At 46.2% G+C, this 14151-nt stretch overlaps 1 protein-coding gene and 1 long non-coding RNA gene across 6 annotated transcripts in view; both read left to right on the top strand.

Moving 5' to 3' along the window:
• The window catches only part of LOC100703578 (nuclear factor 7, ovary), a 972198-nt gene that overhangs the window by 417187 nt on the left and 540860 nt on the right, over positions 1-14151 (top strand). The window lies entirely within an intron of this gene.
• On the top strand, positions 1596-5326 carry LOC112846347 (uncharacterized). Its single transcript, XR_003219282.1, has 3 exons — positions 1596-1696; positions 4623-4792; positions 5134-5326. It is a non-coding gene; the product is annotated as an uncharacterized LOC112846347 (long non-coding RNA).

The following is a 14151-nucleotide window of genomic DNA, read 5'->3' on the forward strand; positions in this document are numbered from 1 at the left end:
TTGAAAAAGCAGGATGTGGACGGTGGCTGCAAAACTGAAGTCTGACTGGACTGAACCACTTCATGTGTGAAGTTAATAACATGCTGTGCTGAGCTGTCTCATCCTTTAAATCAGTGGTTCCCAAACTTCTTTTGCTGGGCCCCCCTTTGTTTTACAAGAAAAATGTTCGCGCCCCCCGCGTGCATGCGTACACGCACACGCACACACACACGCACGCACACATCCTCCAACCACACACACCCATATTTTGCTCCATTGCGGTTTATTTCACACCTCAAACATTTAGTAAACAAATACAAGTAATCAGCAATAAATTACAGGTAGTAAGAAAATAAACTACTAACTCTGTTACGCTACGTCCGCACCTGCACGGGTATTTGTGAAAACGCAGCTGTTTCGTCCACAAGGAAATGGCGTTTCAAATCACAGAAAACTGAGATTTCTTTTAAAACTCCTTTTTTGCGTTTACGTGTGGACGAGAAATACAGAGTTCGTCACGCAATGTCAAAGGTATGTGCCTCTTTTCACGTCATGCTGTGCGCACGTTATTGTTTACATGAGATGAATTGCAGAATGGCAGATAGAGACGAAATACTGTTAATCTGACTATCTGCAGGTTTTACAGGCTTACATACACACGCAGTTACTGTCCCTGCATTTACAAAGGCAGAGGCGTGTGATTATCTTACGTGTAGTTGTTCTTTTTCCTGTGTAATAATATTCAACATTGCTATCAATACATTTTTCAAAAAATGCCTCTCTGTGCAAAATGAGTGTAAAAACATAAACAGCTGTGGGATCCTGTTTGTCCGGGATTTGAACCCAGGGAACAAATTGGCAGGATCAGCCTGATATTATTTGTATCCCGCTGTAACTTTACTGTATAAAGTATAGTATGTATATCTCCAAAATGTCAGGAGTAGTTAGTCATTACAAGAAGTGTTTGTGAACTAAAAATCACGAATGTGGGAGACTGTTTGTCCATGATTTGAACTGCTCCCGACAAAGGGAAAACCAATTCTGCAGGGTCAAAGGAGTTTGCAAAGAAAAGCGTCTGGACTTCTTTAAGTTGCTTGAAGACGTTTCACCTCTCATCCGAGAAGCTTCTTCAGTTCTAAGGTCAAATGGCCGAGAGTCCCAGATTTAAACCCAGTGGGAGTATCCCCCCAAAGAGGGACAAAGGACCCTCTGGTGATCCTCTAATCACATGCGCCAAGGTCTCCCTCCTCTGCAGGGAGACCTACCTTGGCATTTGTGCAGGTGAAGTGAGAACGGGTTGACCATATTTTCTAGTCTTTGGCTTAGAATCTAGCTGGTTTGGAAACATATTCAGTGATGCTTCATCTCCTGCTTTGCCATTCTGTATGCGCCCGTACTAACAGTGTCCAAGTGTTTTGTCCCCCCCCCCCTTTTCATCCCGTGCCCCCCCCCCCCCCCCCCCCCCCCGCCATGGCTCTGCACCCCCCTAGGGGCGGGCCCCCACACTTTGGGAAGGTCTGTTCTACAAGGAGCTGAACCAGACTTCCTGTATAGGGCTTTGGAGGAGAAGGGTCTGGCTGCAGCCACTGGGGAGCGCCATATTACCTCCACAGTAACCGGATACACGTGACCTCCACAGTAGCCAGAAACACGTGATCTCCACAGTAGCCAGAAACACGCATGGATACCGTGGAAGACTTGCAAGTGGATCGCAAAGGTTGGGACAGAGTCTTTCTTAAATAAATTTGCCGTTAGTAATTTCATAATTCTAGGAATCGTCTAGTTTGCTTACACTGATCATGTTGCCACTTTTTTGCGTTACAACAACATTCGTTCTTATTTAATTTTTTTTTTCATCGTGCTCCATGGCAGAGGAACATTTTTCTGGCCCTGGTTTAAGTAAGAGAGCTGGATTAAGGGCTTCTGTGGGCGAGAAGAAAAAAAACCAACACATTTTGCATTAGAATATGATTTATTGTTGGCGTCAGAGATGCAAAATAACGAAGTACAAATACTTCAATACTGTACTTAAGTAGAATTTTCTGGTATCCTCACTTTACTGCTGTACTTTTTTGTGCCTACTTTATACTTCTTTATACTTCTACTTCTCACATTTTAGCACGCGTATCTGTACTTTGTAATCCGTACATTTTTAAATCAGTCCCCTGCCGGCGTGCTTCGGACACAAGTTTGCTTCAAAATTTTGTACATAAATTATATTTTAGAGCCGAATAAAGGTATAAGTCAATACTTATACCTTTATTCGATTATTTTTAAACAGAGGTGTCTAAACTGTAGTTCAAGTTCAAGTTCAAGTTGGCTTTTATTGTCACTTCAGCTATATACAGTTGTACACAGTGAGGCGAAACAGCGTTCCTCCAGGGCCAAGGTGCTACATGCAACATAAATTTACAACATAAATTAACAGAAAAAAAATAAACTAAACTAGCTAGCTCGAGACAGGGCAGACTGAGCTAGCATAAATTACAACACAAATTAACAAAAACTAACTATCTAACTAAAACTAACTATTTCAACTAGGTAAGTAGTGCAAAGATGTTTTTAGAAACCGTAAACATACTTGGTATGTAGGTAGTGCAGGAACAGTAAACATGCGCAAAAAAGAGCATTTTCAGATTGATGTGTAAGTCCAGTCTCAATGCTTTGAGGTAGTTGAGTTGAGCTGAGTGATAGAGTGTGTGTGTGTGTGTGTGTGTGTGTGCGTGTGTGTGTGTGTGTGTATCAGTCCAGTTCCTTTTTGTTGAGGAGACGGATGGCTTGTGGGAAGAAGCTGTTGCACAGTCTGGATGTGTGTGCCCGAATGCTTTGGTACCTTTTTCCAGATGGCAGGAGTGTGAAGAGTGTGTGAGAGGGGTGTGTCCGATCACCCACAATGCTGGTGGCTTTGCGGATGCAGCGTGTGGTGTAGATGTCCTTAATAGAGGGGAGAGAGATTCCGATGATCTTCTCTGCTGTTCCCACTATCCGCTGTAGGGTCTTGCGGTCCGATATGGCACAGTTCCCAAACCAGGCAGTGATACAGCTGCTCAGAATGCTCTCAATAGTTCCTCTATAGAAGGTGGTCAGGATCGGTGGTGGAAGCTGGGCCTTTCTCAGTCTTCTCAGGAAGAAGAGATGCTGTTGGGCTTTCTTGTGCAGGAAGCTGGTGTTGAGGGACCATCCGAGGTCTTTCTCCAGGTGAACGCCCAGGAATTTGGTGCTGTCAACGATCTCCACAGAGGAGCCGTTGATGCTCAGCGGTGAGTGGTCGCCTTGTGTCCTCCTAAAGTCAACAACCATCTCTTTTGTCTTGTCAACATTCAGAGACAGGTTGTTGTCTTTACACCAGTCCGTTAGCCTCTGCACTTCCTCTCTGTACGCTGACTCGTCGTTCTTGCTAATGAGACCCACCACGGTCGTGTCATCAGCGAACTTAATGATGTGATTTGAACTGTGTGTTGCTACACAGTCATGAGTCAGCAGTGTGAACAGCAGGGGACTGAGCACACAGCCTTGTGGGGCCCCAGTGCTCAGTGTGGTGGTGCTGGAGGTGCAGTTTCCGATCCGTACTGACTGAGGCCTTCCGGTCAGAAAGTCCAGGATCCAATTGCAGAGGGAGGTGTTCAGGCCCAACAGGCTCAGCTTTCCGATCAGTTGTTGGGGGATGATCGTGTTGAATGCTGAGCTGAAATCTATGTACAGCATTCGAACATGTGTGTCCTTCTTGTCCAAGTGTGTGAGGGCAAGATGGAGTGCAGTGGAGATGGCGTCATCCGTTGAGCGGTTATGGCGGTATGCAAATTGCAGTGGGTCCAGTGAGGGGGGCAGCAGGGTCTTGATGTGTCTCATGACGAGCCGCTCGAAGCACTTCATGATGGTGGGTGTAAGTGCAACAGGACGGTAGTCATTGAGACAGGACACAGAAGACTTCTTGGGCACGGGGACGATGGTGGTGGCCTTGAAGCACGTGGGAACGACGGCACTGCTCAGAGAGATGTTGAAGATGTCGGTGAGAACATCTGCCAGCTGTTCAGCACATTCCTTGAGCACTCTGCCTGGGATGTTGTCTGGACCAGCAGCTTTACGTGGGTTGACTCTGCGTAGAGTTTTCCTCACCTCAGCTGTGGTGAGACACAGCACCTGGTCGTTCGGAGGAGGGGTGGACTTCCTCGCTGCCACGTCATTCTGCCTGTCGAACCGAGCGTAGAAGTTGTTCAGCGCATCTGGAAGGGAGCCGTCACCATCACAGGCAGGTGTTGTCGTCCTGTAGTTGGTGATGGCTTGTAAGCCCTGCCACATGCGCCGTGTGTAGTAAGGACTATGTGTACTTTTGACACCTCTGGTTAGCGTCAACACTGTAAATTTCGTCACAAAGAGATTTATATATTTATCAATACTCCTATTCGCTATTCTATTCTGTACTGCATTTTATCGCCCAGATTTTAGTTAGCCTCTGTTCAATTGACTGTTATATGTCAATAGAATCATATTTCACAAATTAAAGTGTCTTGTAAATTATGGGGGGGGGGGTTTCAAGAATTTTCTTCCCAAATCTCTTACATGCTAACTGTAACGTGTTATTTCTGCTAAAACCTGAACTTAAATGTGTATATGGTGTTTATCTGTTTTTCTCTCTGTTTTAGATGCACATATCAATCTGGCATTCAGGCTTAAAGCCAGAATTGCAGGAATGCAACACGTGTTGCAGGGGGACTCTTTCACTGCCCTCTGTGCCCCACTTTCAGCCCTACTGTCAGGGCAAAGATTGAGGAGCATCTAAATGTGCATATAAAAAATCCTTTGCCTTTCAAAGGTATGTTTGTATTAAATATACTTTATAATTATGAATATGCACTTTTTTCAGCACTTCTGCAGTATCTTTGTTGACTTAAAAGTTGCTGTTCACATTGTACAGTTCAGTGCATTCATCAGCGAGAGAAAAAGGTGTGTTTTCCTTCAATATTTTTTTTCCTGTTCACCATATTTCTTGACAGCTTTTGTGATCCATACCATTTTGCTTTCATTATTGAGGATCGCTTGGATATTTTTGTTAATATGTACAATCTGATTGTTAGATAAACTGATTGCATTCTATACAACTACATTTAAATTACATGTTGTTGTTGTTTTTTTTCTTTTTTCTCTCTCTTACAGACAAAATGATATGCCGGTGCACTTTCACTGCCCTGTCTGTAACATGACAGTCATACAGTGTGGGGATATGGCAAGGCAATTATTGTCATGTCAGCGTTCAGGACTGCTCCCCGCTGCACTCTCCGTGGAGCCCCATCTCCCTCTCGATGTCTTGTCTCCAGCATCTAAACCATTTTCTGAATCTTCAGTAGAACATTCATGTGTTCTACCATCCATCCATCCATCCTCCTCATCCGCTTTATCCGAGGTCGGGTCGCGGGGGCAGCAGCCTAAGCAGAGAAGCCCAGACCTCCCTCTCCCCAGCCACCTCCTCCAGCTCATCCGGGGGAACACCAAGGCGTTCCCAGGCCAGCCGAGAGATATAATCTCTCCAGCGTGTCCTGGGTCTGCCCCGGGGCCTCCTCCCGGTGGGACATGCCCGGAACACCTCACCCAGGAGGCGCCCAGGAGGCATCCTTGTCAGATGCCCGAACCACCTCAACTGGCTCCTTTCGATGTGGAGGAGCAGCGGCTCTACTCTGAGCCCCTCCCGGATGGCCGAACTTCTCACCCTATCTCTAAGGGAGAGGCCAGCCACCCTTCGGAGGAAGCTCATTTCTGCCGCTTGTATCCGCGATCTCGTTCTTTCGGTCACTACCCACAGCTCGTGGCCATAGGTGAGGGTCGGGACGTAGATCGACCGGTAAATTGAGAGCTTCGCTTTTACACTCAGCTCCCTCTTCACCACGACGGACCGGTGCAGCGTCCGCATCACTGCAGCCGCAGCACCAATCCATCTGTCGATCTCCGGCTCCCTTCTCCCATCACTCGCGAACAAGACCCCGAGATACTTAAACTCCTCCACTTGGGGCAGGAACTCATCCCCGACCCGGAGTGGGCACTCCACCCTTTTCCGGCTGAGAACCATGGCCTCAGATTTGGAGGTGCTGATCCTCATTCCCGCTGCTTCACACTCGGCTGCGAACCGTTCCAGTGCGAGCTGGAGGCCCCCACCCGATGAAGCCATCAGAACCACATCATCCGCAAAAAGCAGAGATGAGATTCTGAGGCCACCGAAGTGAAAGCCCTCCGCCACTTGGCTGCGCCTAGAAATCCTGTCCATAAAAATTATGAACAGAATCGGTGATAAAGGGCAGCCCTGGCGGAGCCCATCACCCACTGGGAACGAGTCCGACTTATTGCCGGCAATGCGGACCAAACTCTTGCAACGGTTGTATAGGGATCGAATGGCCCGTAGCAGTGGGCCAGACACCCCATACTCCCACAACACCTCCCACAGGACACCCCGAGGGACACGGTCGAATGCCTTCTCCAAGTCCACAAAACACATGTAGACTGGTTGGGCAAACTCCCATGCACCCTCAAGTATCCTCGAGAGGATAAAGAGCTGGTCCAGTGTTCCGCGACCAGGACGAAAACCGCATTGTTCCTCCTGTATCCGAGGTTCGACTAACGGATGAACTCTCCTTTCCAGCACCCTGGCATAGACTTTCCCAGGGAGGCTGAGGAGTGTGATCCCCCTGTAGTTGGAACACACCCTCCGGTCTCCCTTCTTAAAGATGGGGACCACCACCCCGGTCTGCCAGTCCAGGGGTACTGCCCCTGATCTCCACGCAACATTGTAGAGGCGTGTCAACCAGGACAGCCCTACAACGTCCAGAGCCTTCAGGAACTCGGGGCGGACCTCATCAACACCAGGGGCTCTGCCACCGCGGAGTTGTTTAACTGCCTCAGTGACCTCGACCCCAGAAATTGGCGGGTCATTCCCCTCATCCCCAGACTCTGCTTCCTCCTCGGAAGACGTGTCAGTGGGATTAAGGAGGTCCTCGAAGTATTCCTTCCACCGTCTGACAATTTTCTCAGTCGACGTCAGCAGCGCACCGCCAGCACTATACACAGTGCAGGTAGAGCACCGCTTTCCCCTCCTGAGACGCCTGACGGTTTGCCAGAATCTCTTCGAGGCAGTCCGAAAGTCTTTTTCCATGGCCTCTCCGAACTCCTCCCACACCCGAGTTTTTGCTTCAGCCACTGTCGATACCTGTCAGCTGCCTCTGGAGTCCCACAGGCTAACCAAGCCCGATAGGACTCCTTCTTCAGCCTGGTGGCTCCCTTCACCTCTGGTGTCCACCATTTGGTTCGGGGATTACCACCACGGCAGGCACCAACCACCTTGCGGCCGCAGCTCAATGCAGCAGCTTCGGCAATGGAGACGCTGAACATGGTCCATTCGGACTCAATGTCCCCAGTCTCCCTCGGAATGTTGTTGAAGCTCTGCCGGAGGTGTGCGTTGAAGATCTCGCGGACTGGGGCCTCTGCTAGACGTTCCCAGCACACCCTCACTACGCGTTTAGGTGCACCGGGTCTGTCCAGCGTCCTCCCCCGCCACCTGATCCAACTCACCACCAGGTGGTGATCAGTTGACAGCTCAGCCCCTCTCTTTACCCGAGTGTCCAGAACATATGGTCGCAGGTCTGGTGATACGATTACAAAATCGATCATCGACCTGCGGCCTAGAGCATCCTGGTGCCACGTGCACTTATGGACACTCTTATGTTCGAACAAGGTGTTCGTTATGGCCAAACTGTGATTTGCACAGAAGTCCAATAACAAAACACCACTCGGGTTCAGATCAGGGAGGCCGTTCCTCCCAATCACGCCCCTCCAGGTCTCGCTGTCGTTACCCACGTGAGCATTGAAGTCTCCCAGTAGGACAACAGAGTCTCCAGGTGGGGCACCTTACAGCACCCCGCCCAGGGACTCTAAGAAGGCTGGGTACTCTGAACTGCCACTCGGCGCATAAGCGCAGATGACAGTCAGGACCCGTTCCCCGACCCTGAGGCGCAGGGAACAAACCCTCTCATCCACCGGGAAAAACCCCAACGTACCGGCAGCAAGCCGGGGGATATTAGAATACCCACCCCAGCCCGCCGCCTCTCACCAGGGGCAACTCCAGACTGAGACAGAGTCGAGCCCCTCTCCAGGAGACTAGTTCCAGAGCCCAAGCCATGCGTAGAGGTGAGCCCGACTATATCTAGCCGGTACTTCTCAACCTCACGCACTAACTCAGGCTCCTTCCCCACCAGAGAGGTGACATTCCATGTCCCTATTGCCAGTCTTGGCAGCCGGGGATCGGTCCGCCGGGGCCTCCGCTCCTGGCCGCCGCCCGACACACATTGCACCCGACCCTCGACACACATTGCACCCGACCCCTATGGCGCCTCCTGCGGGTGGTGGGCCTGCGGAGGATGGGCCCATGTCTCCTCTTCGGGCTGTGCCCGGCCGGGCCCCATGGACTAAGGCCCGGCCACCAGACGCTCGCCCTCGGGCACCCTCCCCGGGCCTGGCTCCAGGGCGGGGCCCCGGTAACCCTATCCCGGGCAGGGTAAACTGTTCCCTCGATGTTCTTTTCATACGGGTCTTCTGAATCGCTCTTTGTCTGGTCCCTCACCCAGGACCAATTTGCCATGGGAGACCCTACCAGGGGGCAAAAGCCCCCAGACAACATAGCCCCTGGGATCCCTGTGACACACAAACCCCTCCACCACGATAAGGTAGCGATTCACGGAGAGGATGTGTTCTACCCTCTGTGCTAAATGAAACTGTGGCTTGTGGAAAGTCCATGAAAATGAAATGCCCTCACTTAGTCTTCTAAAAAAAAAAAACAACTTTAAGGCTCACATGATGAGGAGGCATTCAAACAGATCAACAGATGTTTGCCTGACCTGTCATCTGCAGTGTTTTTGTGTAGAGGGACTTCTTCCTCTTTGTTTTTCAGTTTGCAGAGGACATGGAGCTCTTTTTAAAAGCATGTGCTGACGAGCAGGGACTACGGGTCAATGCGATGTTTAACATTTAATGGACAGATGAAGGCACTGGCTGTTTGTTTGTGTTTTTTATGTGTTGTTGTTTGTTTTTCAGTGTACAGAATTCCAGTTAAAGTTATTATAAAATGTTCACTTGTTTCCATGTCCATACTAATAGTAAAAAATTTAAGTGTAAATGTAACAGCATTGTTTATACTTGTAACTTCAGAGTAAAAAGCTTATTGTTGATATTAACATTAATGTATTACCCTGTAATCAATAATATTTGTATACATTTTACGTATTAACCCTCTGGGCTCTATCCTGGCCATTTGTGGCCACTTCACTTTTTTTTGACGACTACACTGCAGTGGACCAAAAGAATGACATAGGTTTGATCTTAAGGATCTAATACTTGTGTGTGTTTGTGCATGACATTGCAACGCAAATATGTATTTGCAAGATAGACTGAAATAAATAATGATGCATCAAATATTACACAGGCTGCAGTGAATTTTTGTTGATACTGGCTATTGAGCTTTGAGTTTCCCAGTCAAACTTAGCTGTGAAGCACCTGCTAAAAACACTTAGCCAAAATATTAACTCTAAAAAAAAAAAATTCAAAGCTGCAGCTGCAGCACACACAGCAACAAACACTGTTAGTAAATGTGTCCTGGAGTTTATGCAGGTGCAGAAAGTGCTGCTGCTGTAAGTAAGCCTAACAGCTTCCAGATCACTTATTTTTCTGGAAAGATGGCAAGAAGGGCATCACTGCTCATCTCTACAATCTCTACAGTCTTGGAATACAAGCCTTTGTCCCATGAAACCACTTCACAGTAGTAGGAGTCCACAAAAACCTATAAATGAAGAGTGATCCTGGAAGAAATGGGGCGCACACTAGTGACCTCAACAATTGCAAGACAGCCTTGTCCCCGATGCTCAGATGAAAAAAAAAAAAAGGAAGTTTCATGAAAACATTAGGACTTTATCACCATTTTATCTGAAAAGTTAATGGTAATATATAACCTAACTGGCTATAAAGAGTAAAAAATTTAGATACAATTTTGATTTTGATGAAAAGGACTGGTGCTAATTTAAAGAGTCAAGTCGGTAAAAGTAGATAAATGTTTTAAGAAATATACATTTTATAGCATTTTGTGAACATACACAAAAAGTGGCCATTTTTGGCAACAAACAAGCTGAGAGAGTTTTATATTTTTTGCTCTCCTTGAACAAAAATAACAGTGCATAATAATCAATGTTGATGTTAATCAATTAGATGTCCCAGACTCTACTATTAATAATACAGCAGTCCCTCGTTTATCGCAGGAGTTACGTTCTAAAAATAACCCGCGGTAGGTGAAATCCGCGAAGCAGCCAGCCTTATTTTTTACAATTATTATAGATGTTAAGACTGTAAAACCCCTCACTACATGCTTTATACACTTTTCTCAGACAGGCATGAACATTTTCACACTTTTCTCTTTTGTTCAAACACTCTTAGAGTTCAAACCTTCGTAGAAACATAAGTCCAATATTAGGGAATGAAACGTATCGTTGGCATTGTTGTGTTTGTTTGGGAGAAAACTTACAAACATACAGTACAGCACTTCAGGGTTACACTGCTAGCGATCGAAGATTTATGTAAATTCGACAAGCTAAACGCATTCTTTACTGTACAGCAGCAGTCCCCAACCTTTTTTGCACCACGGACCAGTTTAATGTCAGACAATATTTTCACGTACCGGCCTTTAAGGTGTTGTGGATAAATACAACAAAATAAAATGATACAGACAAAGACAAAAACGGTGGTATTTTGTAAATATAATAATAAACGTGAATTCAGCTGTGCGCCAACAACAATGAGAGTAACATCCTCCTCTCTGCTTCTTAATGCTCTCTGGTCACTATGGTAACGCGTAAATAGTTCTTTCAAAATAAGACACACAACTACAACCATACATTTCACACCGGAGCCTCAACTCTCGCGGCCCAGTACCAAACGACTCACGGACCGGTACCAGTCCGTGGGCCTGTTGGGGACCGCTGCTGTACAGGAGACACTGGACTAGATTGATTGACAATGGTCTGCAGCAATCAGAACACACAACACGATGTGCTGTAAAAAATAAAATAAAAATCAGCGAAACAGCGAGTGTCGCGAAAGGTGCACCGTGTTATAGCGAGGGACCACTGTACAATAATTTCCAGTAACACTGCTGATATTTGAGATGGTGAGTTTTGAGGTTGTCTTCAAACAAATGCATTGTACCAGAAAACGGTGTTTGAAGGATTAAAAATGTAAAAAGTAATGACTATTTTATACTTATGAAAAAACCTTTATGCAGAAAAAGTAGCAAAGATACAAATACAAAAAACATAACACATGGACACTTTTGGCCACGAACAAGCTAAGGGGATGGTGATTTTTTTAACAAACCCAGAGTGTTAAAAAAAACACTTAGAACCATTTTTATTTCTCAGCAGCATCAATAGTAACAAAAATGCAATTTAGTTTTCGCTGTCAAAGTCGATTTAACTGAAGTTACGCGTTTCCGGTTACTGTGGAGGTCACGTGTTTCCGGTTAGTGTGGAGGTCGCAATATGGCGCTCCCCAGTGGCTGCAGCCAGGTGCTCTTGCTTTGGAGCGTGATGTCACGGGAGATGGGCCACGCCCCCTTCCGCCATGACAGTAGGCTAGACACAGGATACAGCTTCAGCTATGGTTCGTATGTGTTGTGTTATCAGTTGCAACGTTTGATCACACGATCGTGAAGGCAAGAAGCTGGATAATGGGCTCTCTTTTCATCGTTTTCCATCCTGGAGGCAACGTGAGGGATGCCATGTATCCGATATTACTAAACAAAGACGTCAGGCTTGCATTGCAGCGGTGAGACGAGCGGATTGAGTTCTGTGCAATCCCCAGGTTTTTGTTGGTTTGCTCTCCGCATCTTCTTTCCGGTGAGTTCTAAATTAATTCATATCACTCTTAAGTGTTAAGTGCCTTTAAGTGTTTTTTCAATGTGCTGAGGTCATAGATAATGAGATAAAACATGCTAATGTGTGATGCTGCAGAACCACGTCATGTCATCATGTCGACTGAGTAGCTTATGATTTAGCATTATTGCAGGCAAACCAGCATATGAAATGGATGTAACAAATCCAGACTGGGCACCAACACTGCACATGGGCCTCTAAAAACATACTAAATTGCTCTCATTGTACACTAATCCGCACATAACTTCCAGATGAATCACACACCTGTCATGTGCACTAATTTTATCTTACAGGCTTTTATTATGCAGCTGCAGAGTCTGAAGGTGTGCCCTATGCAGAAGTAATCGATGAAGATCTGACAGAAGAACAACAACAAAATCACAATGTCATAGAGGCTGTGGACAGCAGTTGTGTTGGACAAGTGGAGGTTGAGGTACCAGCTGTAAATGTGGACAGTGGCGATCGGACAGACAGCATCACGGAAGCTAAAGGACAGACGAAGGATTGTGTGTGCAATGAACAGGGCAGAGCAGAAATAAACACAACACTGCTTGATAAGATTGTTAAGGTTTGCTGTGTTTTGCTGAATATGTGCCCCAGTGTGGTTGTCAAACCAGCGCCAAATGAAACTTGCTCTTGTTGAGTATTCATAAAGCTGTTGTGTTGCATGTGTAGTTCATTGTAAATAATTGTACTTTGTGTGAAGTAGTTTCAATAAAACAGAAAAGAATAGTATATTTGTTTGTTTTTTTATTCTTGATCTGTTCACATGTACTTAGCAAGTACATAAAAATGAAATGCAAACTATTTACATGGCAACACACAGCTGGCATCAATCTTGAACCACAAAATGAAACATTACAGGCTATTTAGAGCAGCACGTTGTTTGGAGAAGTATTTCCCAACAGGTTCAGGAAGACACACTTTAAGAAAGAAGTGTTGTGCTTGCTTTAAACGTGGTTCCCAGAAATCCACATCAGGGAAGATGCGTATGACAGGTCTCTCTGTGTCCACACAACGAGGTCACACTGGTTGGAGTGCAGTTTCATTCAGTCGTGAGTGCAGTACCTGAAACACACAAAAACCACTTTTAATAAAAGGTCTGTAATGAACCAAGGCTAATATAGATGGGTTGGCTGTACGTGCAAATCAAAAACTGTAACAAGGAAGTTGTTTAGAAAGTTATCATGTTCAAACCGACTTACCTTTGTCTTAACGACAACATACTCGCAGCGTGGAGGCTTAAAGATGGACAAATCTTGCACCCAGACGTTCGTGAATTGGATGTGGGCCTCCAGGGATTTATAATTCTTAAACTGGTTTGCTGTGTATGCGCTGACTCCACAGACAAGATATGCGAAGATCGGGATAGGACAAAGGCGGTAGGTCGTCTGGGTTTCCACTCCGCTTCCTTATTTCATACGGGTCCACATTACCGATGCACGCAATTTTTTCAAAGTACCGTCTCTTGGCGTCTGGGCGCAATCGGTCGCGATACAGCCCTTTGTCTTTTGCGCTGATTTTGAGCATGGTTCTGGCAGTCCCGATTCCAATAATCCAACACTGTGCGCTTGTTTTGCTTTCTAGCCTACTGACATGGCGCCGCGATCCCACAATGCACTGCGGCGTGACGTCAACTCCAAAGCCCTATAGCGTGTTCATGGGCCTACCAATTGACAGTAGCTTAAAAGGTGACTGCAAACGTCACCTCAATCTTCAGCTATGCTAGCAACCTTACTCTTCTCTCAACATCATGGCAGGTGTTGAGAAAAGTGGAATAGAGAGAGATTCAGCTTTGATATTTGTGTAAATAATAAACAGACTGGTTCTTATATAGCACTTTTCTGATTACTCAGATAGAGTAGAGTGAGTGAATGAAGTAATTACACAACTTGCTTTATTCACCCATTCACACACGCACTTTTTCTAAGCTTTTATTTCTATATAAATGCTGGTTATCTAATATTCACTCACATTCATATTCTGATAGCTATAAGGCTGCCCCCTGCTGGATGATCCACAGCTGCCCTCAGGAGCTCTGATACACCAGGCCAAACACCTGGGCAACCTGACCTCTGTTAGTGTTCTGTTTTTTTCTTTCTTTTGGGAAGTACAGGACAATGACTACCTTTTAAAATATTTAATTCATTTCAGCAGTTGAAATTAGAAGTCCCAGCATGCTGGACCTCAATGTGATTCAGTGGTCTCCTTCACAAAC

The sequence above is a fragment of the Oreochromis niloticus genome, linkage group LG3 (genome assembly GCF_001858045.2).
Source record: "Oreochromis niloticus isolate F11D_XX linkage group LG3, O_niloticus_UMD_NMBU, whole genome shotgun sequence".
In the NCBI taxonomy this organism is placed as follows: Eukaryota; Metazoa; Chordata; class Actinopteri; order Cichliformes; family Cichlidae; genus Oreochromis; species Oreochromis niloticus.